The sequence below is a fragment of the Mercenaria mercenaria genome, chromosome 1, assembly GCF_021730395.1.
Source record: "Mercenaria mercenaria strain notata chromosome 1, MADL_Memer_1, whole genome shotgun sequence".
NCBI classification, from domain to species: Eukaryota; Metazoa; Mollusca; class Bivalvia; order Venerida; family Veneridae; genus Mercenaria; species Mercenaria mercenaria.
The window spans coordinates 58,566,513-58,584,596 of record NC_069361.1 but is presented as its reverse complement, the minus strand read 5'-3'; the positions used below and the strand labels follow the sequence as shown (position 1 = coordinate 58,584,596).

Here is an 18,084-nt window from a genome sequence, read left to right as displayed (position 1 = left end):
CAGCACAATTAAAATCATAACTACAATAAGTACATGTATTTTATTTTAAACAACTGATTCACACATCACAAGACGCAAACTTGATTATGATCCCCGATGTCTGTTGTGGTCGGTGTGGACCCGTTAAACATTTCCATATTAAAAATACATATATATGCCTGATTTGGTAGAAAATAATGCTGTTGCATTAGATTAGCAACATGTTTATTATCAGATAACATCTAAATATTGCTATCAAAAGTCAAATATCTATCATTTATTATGTCACACTAAGGGGTCATTTGCAATTAAACACAACATATGTATATCACAGAGGTGTTAATTGTTTCAACGAATAACTGAATATGTGGCCGAAAATAATAATGTGTATGCTGTCAAAAAATTAAAAGAAGCAAACGCACTTAAGTGTGACGTAATTATCGAGTAAATTGTAGTGACGCGGATGGTATAATAGCACAGAGGTTTTGTTTGATTTCAAGTAAATCAAACAAAACATCGCGCTATTGTGGTCATGCATTAATCAATCTAAGCTAAAAACAAGGAGCTGCGTTCAATAAACGCTTGATCACGGGTATAAAACGTGCCTGCGGCACAAAATGTGCCGCACTGAAATGAAGGCATCGCACCTCCGACGGCGCAGGCATTGCGCAGGATGTTTACAAAAATAACAAGCAAGGTGAGTAAATTGAAGGTTTTTGGTTATTGTCTTTTTACAGTAAAAACGGGATGTAGTTGTGTCTTGCCGACAAATCCATGCCCAGTTTGTGAAGAAATATGTAATATTGTTATTTTGCGCGTGTTTTTCATCGGATACAGTAACATAAAAATTACAAAAGCAGTGAATATTCCGAGTCATTTCACCTCCTGCTGAAAATAGAATGATGTATTTCTGTAGTATATTATATAAAGACATGAAATCTGTGTCACAAATTGACATACGGGCCTTATTTTATCTGTAGTGTAAATGCAGGTATTGCATCATCTTTTTGTAAATTTTTGAGTTATTGAGGTAAATGTCAGATTTCACGCATAAAATACCTCTAATGTTTTTCTGTATTTCATAACTTAAATTACCATGTAAATTTCATTAAATTTGGTTCAGTAATAAGAAAGTTGATATTTTATAAACTTCAGTAATTTATGTTTTTATCCCCAAAACCACTATAATGGGCCTCAAATTGTCTATTTCAATCAGCGCCAATGTAGTCGGATTTCCCGGCTATATCGTGAATCCCGTGAAAATGACAATAGTCAGAGCTCATGAATTATCCGTGAGTCCCATGAAATTTAGTATTTGGCGGGACATTACCCTTTAAATAGACTGGACTTGATATGCCTTGCGCACACCACCTTCCGACATTATAGACGAATCTATGCCTGATTAATTTTTCTTGCTAGAAATTTATGCTCGATCGAGGTAAGAAATTTATTTGTTAGATTTTTGTATGATTTTTGCATTACAATTTTTATTTGGTAAATTTTTGTGCATTATACAGAATTCTGTAACATTTACTTTTCGGCATATGATTTTAGCTAGTTTCGGTATGTTTGGATAATTTATTAAATTTTTCAGACTTTTGTAAATTATTTGGAAAGAGGAATCTAAAATGTTTCGTTTATATAAGATATAAAATTTGTAACATGATATTTGTAAAGTACTCTGTTTCAAAAACTTATGTCAAACATTTCGTTGTTATGGAACGCCATTACTGCATTGTATTTTTATGTCTAAATCTATACGGCAAGTCTAATACTGTGTATGTAATATATTATTGTAATTTGAGATATTATGCCAGTCTATAACATATACTTACAATGTCCATTTTGTTGTATGGCATTTGATGCTATATCGATGCCAACTATGATATAACGTTTGATTTACATTGAATTATGTTAATTTGTAGTTGTAAATAATAGCTGCAGTTTATCATTCCCGTATCTATAATGTTTCATCATAAACTTTTCATATCTTTTCATACTTTGACTTTAGTCTTTTAAGTAAGTAATTTTTGTAATAATAGAAGTAATTAGTGATGTATTTTAATCACGTGACGTATGAACTTAGTAGCACATATATTTTGTATAAGTAGCACGTTTTATCTATGGGAGCCTACGGAGGTATGGTGTACCCAAAGGAGCAGTTTTATGCCCTGACTTATTTGTTTTGCTATGGTGCTTACCGTATGTTATATATTTTAGCTTCTTCCGCCAGACGATTTTCCTGGTGATGTCATAACCCGGAAGTACAATGCCCGAGGTTCACTTGTCTTCACTCGCCTGGATGTGATATTCCCAGCGCAGAGCTTTCGTCCCATGGTTGTGCCTTAAACCGCAAAGACGCTGATTTTTGTTATCCTCTGAAGTCAGCTCAGGGATGCAATCACCTACCACCATAGGGAGCCAAAACGGAATCAACGTATTCACGGTTTAAAGGGACTTGATTAGAAGATATGTTGTTATTTATTTTTTTTTGCTACTTAAAGTTCGCAATTAAATGAAAGAACTATGCCACGTCACATTCAAATGGAAGTGTCGGAACTTTGTATCTGGTGATACTGAACTTTGATTTTTTTTTCTTTCTTTCTTATAATCAGTTTTTTTTATATCATCTATTCATTGTTAATATTCATCTTATGTAAATAAATTTGTAAATTTTGTAAAGGGTGTTGATTTGTTTTGATGGTTACTGTCGCCGGTACGGCCTTTCCTGTCACAATGGTGTCAGAGGTGGGATTGGTCGACCAGACACAGTAGCTATTTGAACATTATTAACACCCATTTAACTGCAGCAATAATTTGTAAAGATTCCTCTTGTATTGTTCTATTGGTACACATATAATAGTTTTATTCATTTTTCAGAGTGACGTCTTACCTCAGACAAGACAAGACAAGACAGATCCATGGCTTCAGCTAACCAGCTTTAGTGGTCACAGACTGATAGACAGTTGCATACGACACTTGGATTCTGGGGTGAGTTCGTTCCTTTTATTTTTCTTTTGGGTTTATTTTGTGTCACTCTATGATTAAGCCACCATATATCTGTGCTGAGAGTGACCGCCCTTGACAAGGAGAGTTATCCTACTCACTCTTACTTCTGTGTCCCCCTACTTCTCCCAGTGATCCTATTAAATATTAGTGTACTGTATACATACTAGATACAGTATTTTACTTTGTGTGTGTTAGCAAGCTTGTTTACTTGCATATACTTTTACCTTCTTCTAAGTTTTAGTGCTACACAGTTGTGTTATACCTATACTTTATCTTAGGGTAAAGCACTTTGGTTTATTTTTATGCCCCCGAAGGGAGGCATATAGTTTTTGAACCGTCTGTCCGTCTGTCGGTCTGTCAGTCTGTCCGCAATTTTCGTGTCCGGTCCATATCTTTGTCATCAATGGATGGATTTTCAAATAACTTGGCATGAATGTGTACCACAGTAAGACGACGTGTCACGCGCAAGACCCAGGTCTGTAGCTCAAAGGTCAAGGTCACACTTAGACATTAAAGGATAGTGCATTGATGGGCGTGTCCGGTCCATATCTTTGTCATCGATGGATGGATTTTCAAATAACTTGGCATGAATGTGTACCACAGTAAGACGACGTGTCGCGCGCAAGACCCAGGTCAGTAGCTCAAAGGTCAAGGTCACACTTAGACATTAAAGGATAGTGCATTGATGGGCGTGTCCGGTCCATATCTTTGTCATCGATGGATGGATTTTCAAATAACTTGGCATGAATGTGTACACAGTAAGACAACGTGTCGGCGCAAGACCCAGGTCCGTAGCTCAAAGGTCAAGGTCACACTTAGACATAAAGGATAGTGCATTGATGGCGTGTCCGGTCCATATCTTTGTCAACCATGGATGGATTTTCAAATAACTTGGCATGAATGTGTACCACAGTAAGACGACGTGTCGTGCGCAAGACCCAGGTCCGTAGCTCAAAGGTCAAGGTCACACTTAGACGTTAAAGGTCATTTTTCATGATAGTGCATTGATGGGCGTGTCCGGTCCATATCTTTGTCATTCATGCATGGATTTTAAAATAACTACGCATGAATGTGTGGCACAGTAAGACGACATGTCGCGCGCAAAACCCAGCTCCGTAGGTCAAAGGTCCTAAACTCTAACATCGACCATAACTACTCATTCAAAGTGCCATCGGGGGCATATGTCATCCTATGGAGACAGCTCTTGTTGTTTTATTTGTTACATAAAGTGTTAACAGTAGTTACAGTTGATTTATATTTGATAAGTAGGTATTGTTGAGCCTAGTCAGTAATTTTTTATTGTTATCGCTCACCTCTTTCCCAGCCCCTTTTGATAGACTTTTTTTTTTCTTATTTAATAGTGACCGATTTTTTGACTATGTGCCCCATTTGAATTGACCTAATTTTTAAAAGAAAAAATTCGGCCCAATTTTCTAAGATCCTTTGAAAAATATGGCTCTAGAGAGGTCAAAAGATTTTAATAATTTTAGACCTAATGACCTAGTTTTTTGACCGCAGTTGACCCGTTTCAAACTTGATCTAGATATCATCAAGATGAACATTCAGACCAATTTTCATACAGATCCCATGAAAAGTATGGCCTCTAAGAGGTCACAAGGTTTTTTTATTATTTGACCTACTGACCTAGTTTTTTATGAAACGTGACCCAGTTTTCAAACTTGACCTAGATATCATCAAGGTGAACATTCTGACCAACTTTTAGGGAGATCCATTCACAAGTATGGTCTCTAGAGAGGTCACAAGGTTTTCGTATTTTTAGACCTAATGACCTAGTTTTGACCGCATATGACCCTGTTTCGAACTTGACCTAGATATCATCAAGATGAACATTCAGACCAATTTTCATACAGATCCCATGAAAAATATGGCCTATAGAGAGGTCACAAGGTTTTTCTATTATTTGACCTACTGACCTAGTTTTTGATGGCACCTGACCCACTTTCAAATCTGACCTAGATATCATCAAGATGATCATTCAGACCAATTTTCATACAGATCCCTTGAAAAATAGGGCCTCTAGAGAGGTCACTAGGTTTTTCTATTTTATGACCTACTGACCTAGTTTTTGACCGCGTGTGACCCACTTTCGAACTTGACCTAGATATCATCAAGGTGAACATTCTGACCAATTTTCATGAAGATCTCATGAAATATATGGCCTCTAGAGAGGTCACAAGGTTTTTCCTATTTTAGACCTACTGACCTAGTTTTTGACCGCACATGACCCAGTTTCGAACTTGACCTAGATATCATCAAGATGAACATTCAGAGCAACTTTCATACAGATCCCATGAAAAATATGGCCTCTAGAGAGGTCACAAGGTTTTCCTATTATTTGACCTACTGACCTAGTTTTTGAAGGCACGTGACCCAGTTTCGAACTTGACCTAGATATTATCAAGGTGAACAATCTGACCAATTTTCATGAAGATCCATTGTGAAATATATGGCCTCTAGAGAGGTCACAAGGTTTTTCTATTTTTAGACCTATTGACCTAGTTTTTGAAGGCACGTGACCCAGTTTTGAACTTGACCTAGATATCACCAAGGTGAACATTCTGACCAAGTTTCATGAAGATCTTGTGAAATATATGGCCTCTAGAGGGGTCACAAGGTTTTTCTATTTTTAGACCTACTGACCTAGTTTTTTGAGGGCATGTGACCCAGTTTCGAACTTGACCTAGATATCATCAAGATGAACATTCTGACCAATTTTCATAATGATCCCATGAAAAATGTGACCTCTAGAGTGGTCACAAGCAAAAGTTTACGGACGGACGCACGCACGAACGACGGACGACGGACACCGCGCGATCACAAAAGCTCACCTTGTCACTTTGTGACAGTGAGCTAAACAAGAGCTGTCCGTAAGACAGCCAAGCTCGACTAATCGAAATATTGTCACAGAAGCAGGAAATTATTACCCAAAATGTTAAATATCAAAAGAGTTTAAGTTCGAAAGGGACATAATTTGACCAAAATACATACAAAGTTATGGACTTGATGCTATCAACTAGTTTTTATAACCCCGAAGAACATGTTAGGTTTAAATTCAATATCTGCATTAGTTTTGGAGATAGTAACTTGCATGTAAACTTTAACCAGAATTTTCTAAGTCCAAAAGGGGGCATAATTTGTTCAAATACATGTTAAGAGTATGGAACTTGACCTAGTGAGGCTGGTAATTGACCTAGAAAAGGAATAAATAAGATTCAAAGCTATATGCCTTTTGGTAATAGCTGTATGTACTTGCACGCAAAACTTTAAACCAGAACTTTCTAAGTCCAAAAGGGGCATAATTTGCCCAAAATACATGTCAGAGTTATGGGACTTGATTCTATCAACTAGTTTTATAACCCCGAGACACATGTGAAGTTTCAATTTAATATCTATATTAGTTTTGGAGATAGTAACTTGCATGTAAAACTTAAACCAGGATTTTATAAGTCCCAAAGGGGCATAATTTGCCCAAAATACATGTCAGAGTTATGGGACTGTCCCAGTGAGGTAGGTAATTGATCTAGAAAAAAAAAAATAATTTAAAATCTTATCCTTTTTGTAATACTGTTTTACTTGAAAACGCAAAAACTTAACCAAATTTTCTAAGCCCAAAAAGGGGGCAAATTTGGGCCCAAAAATAAAGGGTCAATTTAGGGGACTTGGGCTACCCAACTATTTTTAAACCCCAAAGACCCCCAGTAAAGTTTAAATTAAATATCTGCATTATTTTTGGAATAGAACTTCAAAAAACTTTAACCGGATTTTCTAATAAAAAGGGGGATAATTGCTCAAAATACATGTCAAGTTATGGGACTTGACCCAAGGAGGTAATGATCTAAAAAAAAAAAAAATTTTCAAATCTTATCCCCTTTTAGTAATACTGAGTACTTGCTCAAAACTTTAACCAAAATTTTTTCAAGTCCAAAAGGGGGCATTTTTTGGCCAAATAAGGCGATTTAGGGATTTGGTGCTATAAATATTTTAAAACCCCCAAAGACCTGTAAAGTTTCATCAATATCTGCATTAGTTTTGGAATAGTAACTTGCATGAAAAAACTTTCCCAAAAATTTTTTCAAGTCCAAAAGGGGGCATAATTTGCTCAAAATCATTTAATTATGGAACTTGACCCAGTGATTTGGTAATTGTCCAGAAAAAGAAAAATAATTTCAAAGCTATATCCCTTTTAAAATGATAGCTGTATGTACTTGCTGAAAAAACTTAACCAAGGGGGGACCCGACCCCAGGACGCCGACGCCAGGGTAGTAAATAGCTAGACTATTTTTCGAATGTCAGCAAAAAACATTTTTTGTAGAAAAGCGCTTTTTCCCCCCCCACGCTAGTCTATGGGCAAGAATAAAAAGAGGACAGGAGCAAATAAAAGAACCCCGGGTTGACTGCAAAGGGATCATGACTTGGCATGCCCAAACCCACTTATTTTTAAACATTCGGGCCAAGTGGTTCTCAAGTTATGAAGGAAACCTTTTTTTATGTTCACCCCGTGCCTTTTGACCTTTGATGGAGTAACCCCAAAATCAAAAGGGGTCACTGCTCTGCATGACCAATCTTCTATGAATTTTCAACATTCTGGGTCAAAGCGAGTTATTGACCAAATCGGGGCTTGGCGCAAAACTACGTATCTTTTTCCTATTTATATACCTTACAATTTTTTGCCCCAAAGCCCCGAAATGGTTTCCATTTCAGGCCCTGGACCTTGCCCTTTTATTAGAGGACCATAAAAATTAAATTTGGGGGTCTCTACTCGCGACCAATCACCTCAAGTTTTCAACATTCTGGGTCAAGTGGTTTCCAAGTCATTGATCAAAAAGGGTTTTTCCATGTTCGGGGCCCTTGGGACCTTGACCTTTGATGGAGTACCCTAAAAAAAAAGGGGGTTGTCTACCCATAAGCCCTGCCAAACCAAAGTTTGAAGGTTCTGGGTCAAAGGGTTCCCAAATTTTTGATCAAAATGAAGTGGGAAAAGATGGACAGAAGGGAAAGGGCAGGGAAAAACAATATTCTCCCCCCGTGGGGGGGGAAAAAACTGGGGCCCAAAGATGAATTTTTTTGAGAATGAACACCACTTACCCAGCACATTTTTAAACACTCCAGAATTTACACAGTCCCCCACAGTGGTAAACCCAACCCTTTTCTGAAAAGGTTTCGACTAGATTACCCATAGAAAACTAAAATTATTCGCCCAAGCGTCTTTCTTCCGCAGATAAATACCCACCTCGGCACTGTTTCCAGCAAACAAACATTACAAAGTGCTCCTCCAGTGCCTCAAAGGCTGTTAGATGTTTTTGAGGGCAAAAAAGGGCATCCTGCAATGAAAGAGACTCTTTTTAAACTTTACAAGGGAAAACTTTCAATTTTACTTCCACTGCAAGGTTTTAAAATTCCCTAAGTTTGGAGTACATCACCAAACAAAATATTTGTAAACAAAAAAATCTTTTCCAACATACTGTTTCTGCCATAATGTCCCGAAAAATGGGAAATTTTAAAAATCTGAAAAAAATTTTCCCCCCTTTTAAAAAGAAACCATTGTATAGAAATGAAAAAAGCAATAGCACTCTCCCTGTTTTCCCATAAATAGAACAAAAGCACTATACCAAATGCAATGTGCGAATTTGGGAATGTGCGAATTTCGGACAAGGAGCATTTTCAAAATAAAACAAACATCAAATTTTTGGGGTGACAAAGAAAAAAATTTTTTTCCCAGTCAGGGGCCATAACTCCTACAAAACTGAATGACCGGATAAAAAACCCCCGTGCACCCCTGCACCTGCGACCAACATTCCCCTAAACTTGGGACCTAGGTCTAATTTTGGGGGCACGCTCTAACAAAAATTAAAAAGGCCAAATTTTTTTTTAAAAAGGGCCATAACTCCCAAAATGATGAAAGAATCCAACGCAAAACCCCATGCACAACTACACGCTGACCAACATTTCCCGTAAAGGGTTTTGGGGCTCACGCAATACTTTTTGGGGATAGGGGCGACACAAAAATTAAAAGACCCTTCTTACAAACAGGGGGCCCAAAATCATACACGACGAATGTCCGACAGAAACCCCAGGGGCACATCTACACATCTGACCCAAAATTCCTGAAATTTTTTTGACCTACTCAATACTTTTTTTAATAGCATGACAAAAAAACATTAAAATGACCAATTTTTTCAAAGTCAGGGCCCATAACTCATACACGACTGAATGAATCCAGACATGAAACCCCAGGTGCACAACTACACATGCTGACCAACATTCCTGTAAAGTTTTGTGTCTCTAGGTCAAATACTTTTGGAGCTAGGCGCGACACAACATTCTCGGAAGGACGGACGGACAAGGGCAAATCTATATGCACCCCCCCCCCCCCAAAGTGGGGGCATAAAACGTAACATGCCAGCTGTATAAAATTGCTGCACTTGTTAACAGAATAAATAAAAGAGATGAAACTATAAATAACTAATTAAAGAAATATATTTGAACGAATGAAAGGAACATACAAAATATACAGACATATTACTTTAACAAAACAATTCAAAACGGGCCTGCTAAGCACTGTCTAAAAGCATGGAGCATGCACATTACCCCATATTATACTTTTAAAATCTTGCATCAGAAGAACAGTTTACAGTCTTAATAACAAAGTACAATATTTTCGAATGCGACATACCGAAGAGCACTTGTGGTTAAAACTTTTTATGCTTAATCATTTTGATTCATGACGTTCAAAGAATGTAACAGCACAATTAAAATCATAACTACAATAAGTACATGTATTTTATTTTAAACAACTGATTCACACATCACAAGACGCAAACTTGATTATGATCCCCGATGTCTGTTGTGGTCGGTGTGGACCCGTTAAACATTTCCATATTAAAAATACATATATATGCCTGATTTGGTAGAAAATAATGCTGTTGCATTAGATTAGCAACATGTTTATTATCAGATAACATCTAAATATTGCTATCAAAAGTCAAATATCTATCATTTATTATGTCACACTAAGGGGTCATTTGCAATTAAACACAACATATGTATATCACAGAGGTGTTAATTGTTTCAACGAATAACTGAATATGTGGCCGAAAATAATAATGTGTATGCTGTCAAAAAATTAAAAGAAGCAAACGCACTTAAGTGTGACGTAATTATCGAGTAAATTGTAGTGACGTGGATGGTATAATAGCACAGAGGTTTTGTTTGATTTCAAGTAAATCAAACAAAACATCGCGCTATTGTGGTCATGCATTAATCAATCTAAGCTAAAAACAAGGAGCTGCGTTCAATAAACGCTTGATCACGGGTATAAAACGTGCCTGCGGCACAAAATGTGCCGCACTGAAATGAAGGCATCGCACCTCCGACGGCGCAGGCATTGCGCAGGATGTTTACAAAAATAACAAGCAAGGTGAGTAAATTGAAGGTTTTTGGTTATTGTCTTTTTACAGTAAAAACGGGATGTAGTTGTGTCTTGCCGACAAATCCATGCCCAGTTTGTGAAGAAATATGTAATATTGTTATTTTGCGCGTGTTTTTCATCGGATACAGTAACATAAAAATTACAAAAGCAGTGAATATTCCGAGTCATTTCACCTCCTGCTGAAAATAGAATGATGTATTTCTGTAGTATATTATATAAAGACATGAAATCTGTGTCACAAATTGACATACGGGCCTTATTTTATCTGTAGTGTAAATGCAGGTATTGCATCATCTTTTTGTAAATTTTTGAGTTATTGAGGTAAATGTCAGATTTCACGCATAAAATACCTCTAATGTTTTTCTGTATTTCATAACTTAAATTACCATGTAAATTTCATTAAATTTGGTTCAGTAATAAGAAAGTTGATATTTTATAAACTTCAGTAATTTATGTTTTTATCCCCAAAACCACTATAATGGGCCTCAAATTGTCTATTTCAATCAGCGCCAATGTAGTCGGATTTCCCGGCTATATCGTGAATCCCGTGAAAATGACAATAGTCAGAGCTCATGAATTATCCGTGAGTCCCATGAAATTTAGTATTTGGCGGGACATTACCCTTTAAATAGACTGGACTTGATATGCCTTGCGCACACCACCTTCCGACATTATAGACGAATCTATGCCTGATTAATTTTTCTTGCTAGAAATTTATGCTCGATCGAGGTAAGAAATTTATTTGTTAGATTTTTGTATGATTTTTGCATTACAATTTTTAATTGGTAAATTTTTGTGCATTCTACAGAATTCTGTAACATTTACTTTTCGGCATATGATTTTAGCTAGTTTCGGTATGTTTGGATAATTTATTAAATTTTTCAGACTTTTGTAAATTATTTGGAAAGAGGAATCTAAAATGTTTCGTTTATATAAGATATAAAATTTGTAACATGATATTTGTAAAGTACTCTGTTTCAAAAACTTATGTCAAACATTTCGTTGTTATGGAACGCCATTACTGCATTGTATTTTTATGTCTAAATCTATATGGCAAGTCTAATACTGTGTATGTAATATATTATTGTAATTTGAGATATTATGCCAGTCTATAACATATACTTACAATGTCCATTTTGTTGTATGGCATTTGATGCTATATTGATGCCAACTATGATATAACGTTTGATTTACATTGAATTATGTTAATTTGTAGTTGTAAATAATAGCTGCAGTTTATCATTCCCGTATCTATAATGTTTCATCATAAACTTTTCATATCTTTTCATACTTTGACTTTAGTCTTTTAAGTAAGTAATTTTTGTAATAATAGAAGTAATTAGTGATGTATTTTAATCACGTGACGTATGAACTTAGTAGCACATATATTTTGTATAAGTAGCACGTTTTATCTATGGGAGCCTACGGAGGTATGGTGTACCCAAAGGAGCAGTTTTATGCCCTGACTTATTTGTTTTGCTATGGTGCTTACCGTATGTTATATATTTTAGCTTCTTCCGCCAGACGATTTTCCTGGTGAGTCATAACCCGGAAGTACAATGCCCGAGGTTCACTTGTCTTCACTCGCCTGGATGTGATATTCCCAGCGCAGAGCTTTCGTCCATGGTTGTCCCTTTAAAAACCCGCAAAGACGCTGATTTTTGTTATCCTTTTGAAGTCAGCTCGGGGATGCAATCACCTACCACCATAGGGAGCCAAAACCCGGAATCAACGTATTCACGGTTTAAAGGGACTTGATTAGAAGATATTTTTGTTATTTATTTTTTTTTGCTCCCTTAAGTTCTCAATTAAATGAAAGAACTATGCCACGTCACATTCAAATGGAAGTGTCGGAACTTTGTATCTGGTGATACTGAAACTTTGATTTTTTTTCTTTCTTTCTTATAATCAGTTTTTTTTTATATCATCTATTCATTGTTATATTCATCTTATGTAAATAAATTTGTAAATTTTGGGTAAAGGGTGTTTGATTTGTTTTGATGGTTACTGTCCCCGGGTAGGGGCCTTTCTTCACATGGTGTCGAGGTGGGATTGGTCGACCAGACACCGTAGCTATTTGAACATTATAACACCCATTTAACTGCAGCAATAATTTGTAAAGATTCCTCTTGTATTGTTCTATTGGTACACATATAATAGTTTTATTCATTTTTTTAGAGTGACGGGCTTTACCTCAGACAAGACAAGACAAGACAGATCCATAGCTTCACTAACCAGCTTTAGTGGTCACAGCCCGATAGACAGTTGCCCTACGCACTTGGATTCTGGGGTGAGTTTTTGTTCCTTTTATTTTTCTTTTGGTTTATTTTGTGTCACTCTAGATTAAGCCACCATAATCTGTGCTGAGAGTGACCCGCCCTTGACAAGGAGAGTTATCCTACTCACTCTTACTCTTTTGTGTCCCCTACTTTTTCCAGTGATTTCCCATTAAATATTAGTGTACTGTATACATACTAGATACAGTATTTTTACTTTGTGTTGTTTAGCAAGTTGTTTACTTGCATATACTTTTACCTTCTTCTAAGTTTTAGTGCTACAAGGTTGTGTTATTTCCTATACTTTAGGTCTTAGGGTAAAGCACTTTGGTTTATTTTTATCCCCCGAAGGGAGGCATATAGTTTTTGAACCGTCTGTCCGTCTGTCGGTCCCGTCAGTTCGTCCGCAATTTTCCCTGTCCGGTCCCCTATCTTTGTCATCAATGTGGATTTTCAAATAACTTGGCATGAATGTGTACACATAAGAAAGACGTGTCACGCGCAAGACCCAGGTTTTGTGCTCAAAGGGCAAGGTCACACTTTTGACATTAAAGGATAGTGCATTGATGGGCGTGTCCGTCCATATCTTTGTCATCGATGGATGGATTTCAAATAACTTGGCAGAATGTGTACCACAGTAAGACGACGTGTCGCGCGCAAAAACCCAGGTCAGTTTGCTCAAAGGTCAAGGGTCACACTTAGACATTTAAAGGATAGTGCATGATGGGGCGTTTTTCCGGTCCATATCTTTGTCATCGATGGATGGATTTTCAAATAACTGGCATGAATGTGTACCACAGTAAGACAACGTGTCGTGCGCAAGACCCAGGGCCGTACTCAAAGGGCAAGGTCACACTTAGACATTAAAGGATAGTGCATTGATGGGCGGTGTCCCGGTCCCATATCTTTTTTCAACCATGGATGGATTTTTAAAAACTTGGCATGAATGGTACCACAGTAAGACGCGTGTCGGGGCGCAAGACCCAGGTCCGTAGCTCAAAGGTCAAGGGCACACTTAGACGTTAAAGGTCATTTTTCATGATAGTGCATTGATGGGCGTGTCGGTCCCATTCTTTTCATTCATGCATGGATTTTAAAATAACTACGCATGAATGTGTGGCACCGTAAGACGACATTTCGCGCTCAAAACCCAGCTCCGTAGGTCAAAGGTCCTAAACTCTAACACGACCATAACTACTCAAATTCAAGTGCTCATCGGGGCATATGTCTCCTATGGAGCAGCTCTTGTTGTTTTATTTGTTACACTAAAGTGTTAACAGTAGTTCCAGTTGATTGATATTTATAAGACTAGGTAATTGTGTGCACAGCCTACGTCACTGTACATTGTTGATTGTTGCCTGCCTATGCAACCTTAATCACATAGTACTGTGGCTCAACTTAGTGTAATTATTCTTTCAGTGAGGACGTTTTGTTAGTATGATATGTAGAAAATAGAGTACTTTGTTTGTGGCTTCAGTGGTAACTGTATAGCCTTATTTTTAACTAGTGTAGTCTAGTATTTCCCTCACGGTTGTTTAACTAGTGTCTCAGGTTTTTATAGTAGCTGTTGTACTGTAGTGTTATTAGTTTAACGTAGTGTAATCACGACTATTGTAGTAGAGTTAATGAAGGTAGGACAGGAGTTAGGTTTACGGGAGCGATTCCTTAACTGTTGTTAAGAAGAGCAGGCTAGGTAACGTGAGGAAAGACATAGTACGAGCAAAGCAAGACAGATATGTTAGAAAAGCAGAGAGAGAAAGAGAAAGAAAGTTCGATAGCTGATAGGGAACGATTAAATTAGAAGCTAGGTTGGCAGAAGGAAGAGGAATATGAACGACGTAGCATCTTCGACGCTGAGAAGGAAAAGTTAGAGTAGTTTGAAAGTAGTTAGAACTCGATAAGTTAGGAAATGGAAAAGGCGAATACAATTAGCTAGGAAGTAAGAAAACAGAGAAGGATGAGAGAAAGTAGGAAATTCGAAACTTTAAGAGCATAAGTTGAAGACAGACTTAGAAAATATGATAACGAACACGGTAAAAGGTTCAGATGTCTCGCCTTGATGAGAAATTGATTCATTGATTCATACTGAAAATGTGTACGACACGTACGCTGTTGCGCAGATTGGATAAAGAGATATGGGCACTAACTTACCCGTTCCCCGTCTGCAGTACGGCAAGAGGTTTGTTGATAGGCTTTCGTTGGAATAGGAAGGATTATGATACACTGAAAAAGCCACTTTGCTACGTCGTTCGAACTACTGACGATGGCTATAGAGAAAAAAGTTTAGAACTGAAATGCCTCCTATACTTAGACCTTTGGAATGTTTCTAGCCAGATAGTATATTTAATGGTTGGCTTGATTGAGTAAGGTATAGAAAAGGTACGAAGGATTACTAAGTTTTTAATACTTAAGAAGGACCAATTTTAGATGTAATTTAATAGATAACTAACCAAGAAGTTGAGTAGTAAGAGGTTAGTTAAAGCAGGGATGTAAATGCAGATTTTTTTGCAAGACTCGTGATGTCCCAGTCGGCGTGAATCGACCAATACGGCCGACCTTAAACAAAATGAAATACCTCAATGGACAGTATCCTAGTAAGTTGTATGTAGGCACATAGAATAGAGTTCGTAGAATGTTGCTAATCGAGGTAGAGGTTATCAAGAAGATGAAGAAATATAGCTAGAGATAGGAGTCAGTCAAGTAGTTCAATAGTGGAAATAGTATTAGAGAACTCAGTGATGTTTAGGAGTTGTACCTTTAGTGTAAGTACATGTCCCTACAAAACTGTACTTGTAATGGTAAGAGATATAATCGCTATGCAGGATACAGGTGTACATGTGTGATAATTGAACACGGCCTAGTAGAATCAAAGTGATTTGTTTTCCGAAGAAAAACCCGTAGAGCAAGTACCTAGATGGGGAGTGAACATAGGCTAGATGTACTAGAGTAGATTGATTGTCGTATCTCAAGGGTACAGTATAGGCGTTGGTTAGTTGATAATCCGACCAATGATGTTGTAATTGTGATGTTAGGGAGCTGTAGAACCCATTTTAGAGCTTACTTCAGCAGGAGAAACTAGGTTGCAAGCCAAAGTTAAGAGCCAGTAAAGCTTCAATTCCGTCTCCGATTTTAGATAGATCGAGAGAGGAATTCTTAGAAAAGGACAGAAAGATAGTACTTTAAGATTGTGTAAAGAAGGCTGAAAAGAGGTACGATTAACATTGTAGAGGGAAAGTTTCAGTTAGGTTGAGATTAGCAATGATTTGTTATATAGAGGTATACCTCCCAGAATTTATACACAAAGTAGACAGTTTTTGATTGTACCTAATTGTCTTAGAGAAACTGTGGTGAAAGCTGCACGTGATTCATTGGCTGTCAGCATTATGTTACGGAAACCTAGTGATCGGGTATTAGGCGAATTTACTGTCCAGGAGTAATGGCAGAGGTTAGGAGTACTGTCATCCATGTAGTAATTTTGTCACGTACTATAGCTAAGGTTACCGTGAGTAAAGTTCTGTTAGAAAAATGCCTTTGATTGATACTCCCGTTTAAGATTTCTGTCGATTCTTGGTCCGATCGAACTATACTGATAGAAAAACAGTACATTTAACTGATGGTAAGATATGCTACTAGATATCCGGAAGCATAGCCTACCTAGTCTTGAAATGCAAGAGTAAGCAGAGGCATTAGTAGATTGTACAGTAATTAGGATGCCAGATGAAATGCTTACCGATTGTGGATCTCAGTTTACGTCAGACCTTGTGGCGAAGTAGTATGGCTATTGTCTTAAGCAGTTAACTACACACTGTATCACCCTATTTGTATGGTTTAGTAGAGAAGTGTTAAAACGGTATTTTGAAACAAATGAGTTTAAGCGTATGTGTAGGTGAGAGACCTAGAATTGGGGATATTTTCTTTTGAATGCTATGTTTTTGCTTCCCGTGAAGTTTCCGCCAAGAAAGTTGGCGATTTTTCTCCTTTTGAGTTTACTCTTTACGTAGAACATCCGTGGACCGATAACCTGTTCTAAGAGAGTTCTGGGCTGGTAAGCAGAGAATACTGAGGTTTAAAACCACTTAACCAGTATGTTTTGGATTTGCAAAGAAAAGTTGGGATACGATACGTGTACTATAGCTCGCACCACCTTTAGGCAAAAAGTAGTGCTAGCTACAAGAGTATTACAATGGATTAAGGCTAGAGATTAGTGTTTAAGGCAGGTATAAGGTACTTGTATTGTACCTACTAAACTAATAAGTTTTTTTCCATTTTTTTGGAATGGTCCTTAATAGTAGTAGAGGTATAACTAGACGAGATTACAGGAGATGTAGGAACGGAAAGTTTTGAAAACTTTCATGCAAACATGCTGAAACAGTAACTGTGAAAGGATGATGATAGTAAGATTCTATACCCGATAAGGGGTATTTTACTAATGTTGGACAGCTATTGTAAGAGGAGTATCAAGAGATATGACAGATTAGATCCGAATGAAAGTGTGGATGAGTTTTCGAGTAGAGTAAGAAAGGATATAGTTTTTGTGTCCTATACAGCAGGGTACAGAATGTACAAATATGTAGAGTCATCCTAGTTCCAGTAGCATTAAACAGGCAGTAGTAGAATTTTAGAAAATTTCTCAGATGTACTGACAGATATTTATTTTTGTATGTATATTTTTATTGAATTTTTTAAGTTTATCTCAAATTTTGCCAACATGCAGTTCCCCTCACAGTTTGACTAACTAAAAGGGTCATCCAAATCTTGAGAGTGGGGTGACAGTTCCAAGAAATTGCTTTCCAGACTTTGAAGGCTAAGCTTTAATGGGTCTGTCTATTTGTGAAGTTGCGATTTAGATCATACTTTTTATATTGAGAGTAAAATGCTGCAGATGTAGGTTTTGGCTCAGTATTGCTTATGAAAGTGATGGGATGAATTACCTGTACGTATGCTAGTAGGAAATTGCTACCTAGGGAGCAAAAGTACTCAGTGGAGTAGAAAGGAGTATTGGCAGTAGCTATGTTTCAACTGTTTTGTTTCTGTAAATACTTTGTATGTAAGACAGATCATCAGCCTCTCACTTATTTGAATAAAGCGAAACTTACAATTCCAGGCTAATGAATTGGCAGTGGCCATTACAGCCATATAGGATCAGTATTAGAGCATTCCTGGTAGAGAATGTCGGCGCAGATTATTTGAGTAGAGTGTTACAGGTGGCTATATTATATGTGTACATATAGTGACAGTGTGTTTTTTTGGTTGTTGTGTTTGTTATTTTCAGTATTTCATCTTTTTTCTTCATTAAGCAGAAATTATAAATTCTTTTTAAGGGGGACCATGTGTCACATTGACATTACGGGCCTTATATTTTATCTGTAG

General features: G+C 37.1%; 1 protein-coding gene across 1 annotated transcript in view; it reads right to left on the bottom strand.

The window, feature by feature from the left end:
• The window catches only part of LOC123536425 (uncharacterized), a 219,690-nt gene that overhangs the window by 177,422 nt on the left and 24,184 nt on the right, over positions 1–18,084 (bottom strand). The window lies entirely within an intron of this gene.